The 4,089-nt window shown below is 39.1% G+C and overlaps 1 protein-coding gene across 3 annotated transcripts in view; it reads left to right on the plus strand.

Annotated features, from left to right (window-relative positions):
• LOC124955979 (leucine-rich repeat-containing protein 4B) overlaps window positions 1–4,089 on the plus strand; it is a 56,571-nt gene that overhangs the window by 15,328 nt on the left and 37,154 nt on the right. The gene's annotated exons all lie outside the window — the stretch shown is intronic.

Consider the following 4,089-nt stretch of genomic DNA (forward strand, 5'->3'; position numbering starts at 1 on the left):
TATAACTTTTATCCCCCCACTCCTCCTCCTCCTCCTCTAGTTTCGCAGGAGTGGGAAGGGCAGGATGGCCGAAACGATTTATCCACGTCTTTGGAAACATCCTCGTAAATCGACGAGAGGAATTCGAAATTTTAACCGATGTTTTCTTCGATGGGTTCTTTCAAGCATTTTCTTCTTTTCGATTTATTGTACGGAATCGGCCAAAAGTTTCTAGCTAATATTAAAAATTGGTTACTCCTTTTTGAGGGGAAAAAAAGAAAAAAAGAAAAAAAGAAAAAAAGAAAAGAAAAAAAGAAAAAAAGAAAAAAAAAGAATAGGATCTACATACGCAACGAATTGTTCTCATGGCAAGTCCGCCGTGAGACACCCGTTAGAGAAGAGAGAACATAAAGATACTCGCGTCGTATTCCCAATTGACCTCAACCAAACAAAATTCCAACGGTCCTGTTATTAGTACGACGAGAAGGATGAATTAATTATGGAAATTGTATAAACCGTTTTTGTATTCGTCAAAGCGTTGTCAAGGCTTTAAGCAAATATCTTCCGTATATATTTCGAGGAGTGGGAAATAAAAAGAAAGATGGCGACAGCGTCGAACAATCGGTCTCGTTAGTAAAAGGCATTTTCGTTTTCAGCAGAAATAAAAAAGAAAAAAAAAAGAAGAAAGAAAGAAAATAACTAGATTCGCGTAAAAATTTGAGTGGAATAATTCTATTCCTCTGACATTTCTCGATCGTCTCTATGCTGCTATATGCATGTACATACCTATGCTCACACATACCTACATACGTACATTTCCCATTGAACAGGACATCTCGCCTTATCTCTCTCTTCGATATTTTTTCAATTCCATACTATCCCAAGGTATTGCATATTCATCGAATTCAATGCCAGTTCAATGCTTCTCTTTATATTCGAGTCACCAACCTACGTCTAGTTCTTTTCAACGCCTTTTTAACCCACCCTCTTCAACATGTCCCTATCCCCAGGTCCCAATTCTCTTCCCTCTAACTCATGTATCTTCCATTGCATCGCTCGATGCATCGTAAGTCCACCTTCGTCGTTTCAAAGTTTTACTTGAAATTTTATCGTACAAAGTGTACAAGCCTGGAAATAATTATAAAAGATCCCTCGGACAAAAAATGTTTTACAAAAACATGGAATTATTCAAAGCCTCGGAAAAGCTTGTAATTGATATTTAAAATCACCTATAGGAACACTTTTATCGGCCGATCTAGTAGATATATTATAATATTCGTAGACAGGTCCGTTCCCCACCCTCTAAAACACACGAATAAAAAAAAAAATGTCGGTGAAAGGGGTCCCCTAGCAGGAGTGTAAATCACACGTGCTCGTGGGTGTCGTTTCATGAGTTTGACTGTCTTTTGCGAGTTCCGGGAAATCGACGAAATGGCTTGGCTCTTGGGGGATGTGTTTGAAAGAAAAGAAGAAAGGAAGGAAGGAAGGAAAACGGGGAAAAAAAGGGGAGAACGTGGCACACGTGTGGCCCATTCGTTTCGATCTCTCTCCCTTCGTTCGAAAGTGAGAGAGAGAGAGAGAGAGAGAGAGAGAGGGAGAGAAAGGCGGGAAGAGAAGCTACGTGGTGAGGGTTGTAACGCTTGGAGGGTATTTTTCAGAAGCTTGTCGGCCATCTCATATCCACCCACCCACGCACACACACACGTACTTGCATACGTTCCATGAAAATATCAATAATATATATATATATATATATATATATATATATATATATATACATATATATATATATATATATATATATACACATACATATAGACACACATTATTACAAAAATGCCAATTACAAATAACTACAATGTTAATAAGAAATAGATAAATAATCTGAAAATTGACAAGATTTTTTTCTAGAAAAATTAATCACGTTCGAACGTAACGCGACTAACGTTCGCATAAACAATGTAACGACTACTACAATCCTGCTAATACACACAACTGCAGAGAGAAACGCATGTGAAAGTTAGTGCAGTGAGGTATGCAATCGATTTCTTGGAATCCTATCGGCATGTCCGGAGCAACCGGTATTTTCGCACGACTTAGCGAGCTCGATTCCGCCGATACGACTCGTAAAAGTTAAATCGTTCAACGTCCCTTCCTCTCACCTCTCATCTCCTCTATCCATTTATCCATCTATCCATCCATCTATATACGTATATACGATGAAAATGGCGCGTATGGATAATCAACCAAGTCTCGTTCGACCAAGTCTCTTCGAACGCGTTTAGATTACGTCCGTCTATTCGAATTATTAGATTTGCCGACATTTAATTTTTTATTACATTTAATATACCAAAATTTTTCTAATTGCTTAGGAACTTTTGGTTCGGCCTGCATGATAGAGACAAATAGACGGACCGACGGACGGAGAGAGAGAGAGAGAGAGAGAGAGAGAGAGAGGAAAAAAGAGATAAAAAAATCTAGATCACACAACAGAATTGAAACCGACGCCGATAACAGAGTATTTTCTCGCGAGATACTTTCCTGGACTTTCCCGCGTGCTATTTGGCACCGGTAGAATCGATACTCGAGTAAACAAGCTAACCACGTCGAGAGAAAGAGCTGGAGAGAGAGAGAGCTAAAGAGAAACGGAATGATATCGATTTTTCAACGTCTAGCATCGATACGAAGAGACCTGCTAGATTATCCTACGGATTTCAATGTAACGAGCCGTCTCTTTCTATACCTCTGTATAGATATATAAAGGTACATCGATGTGTAAGAGTGCGATGGATAGATAGATATCTGTCTATCCAATATGTATATACATATATACATACATATATATATATATATATATATATATATATATATACATATATATATATATACGTACGTATGTATGTATCAGATGTGTATGTGTATTGAAAAGAAAGAAGGGATGGGGGATAGAAGGGAAGCGGTGCAGAGGGGGTGCGCATGTCGATGCTCAAGGCAGCCAATGGACTGCTTGAAATATTAAACGAGAGCAAAGACCCTGTTCTCGTACACCACGTAGCCGTGGTTCAATTTCTGAGTCGGCCCTGGCTGCCCGAAGGGTGGGCTGTTACATCGAACGGGATGAGGTGGGAGGTGAATGGAAATAGGCACCGGGGAGAGTAAACGGTATGGGGACACCGCACCTGGCGACATCTACGTTCCACGAATAACCAGCTCAGATATCGTTACCACCGATACTTACACGTGGGGTTGCTAACACTCACACTGACGCGTGAGAGCTAACGCAAAATAACTCACACCAACTCTGAGACACGTGGAAAGCTAGCTCTGCAGAGGACGTACAGTTTCCTAATATACGTGCTAACGCACACCAACTCGATGGCACGTAAAGCAATGCAGCGACACGCTAACGCAGCGCAGCAGGGCAGAGGCACATACAAATTTGCAGAGAGAGAGAGAGAGAGAGAGAGAGAGAAAGAGATTCGCTAACATATACACGGGATGATGGGATTCGGAAAGAGAGTCAAAGCATGCGTCTAACTTTGCCAAAATCTTCTCATTTCTTTCAAATTTCTGAGGAGAAAACGACTGTCCTATGCCCTCGACCTCTCAAAAATTCAAGCTTTTTTACCTCCCTTCATTCTTTCTTTCTTTTCTCCTTCTCCTTCTTCTTCTTCTTCTTCTTCTTCTTCTTCCTCTTCTTCTTCTTCTCGAAAATTTATTCTCACCGGGTTGGAGGATATTTTTCCGCAAAGTTGGCTCACGCCAGCACGTATTTGGTTTGGAACACGTTTGAGGGAGCTCGCTGTTTTCTTCGATCGTCAAAGATATGTCGATTTTCTACGTGAAATGAAAATATTTTTTCTATGGTTAGGTTAGTTTACTCGAATCTTTTCGCTCGAATATTATTTTCCAAATGAAATTTGTAACAATTTTTTTATTTATTTATTCATTTTTATCAATTTTTGGAGCGGTGCTCGATCTTTCCCTGCGCTTTTCAGCGGGACAATCTGAAAAATTCCAATTTTTTTCAAGAAAAAATAAATAAATATATATATTTTTTTTCTTTTTTTTTTTTTTTTTTTTTTTTTTTTTTTTTTTTTTTTTTTTTGA

The sequence above is a fragment of the Vespa velutina genome, chromosome 20 (genome assembly GCF_912470025.1).
Source record: "Vespa velutina chromosome 20, iVesVel2.1, whole genome shotgun sequence".
Classification (NCBI taxonomy): domain Eukaryota; kingdom Metazoa; phylum Arthropoda; class Insecta; order Hymenoptera; family Vespidae; genus Vespa; species Vespa velutina.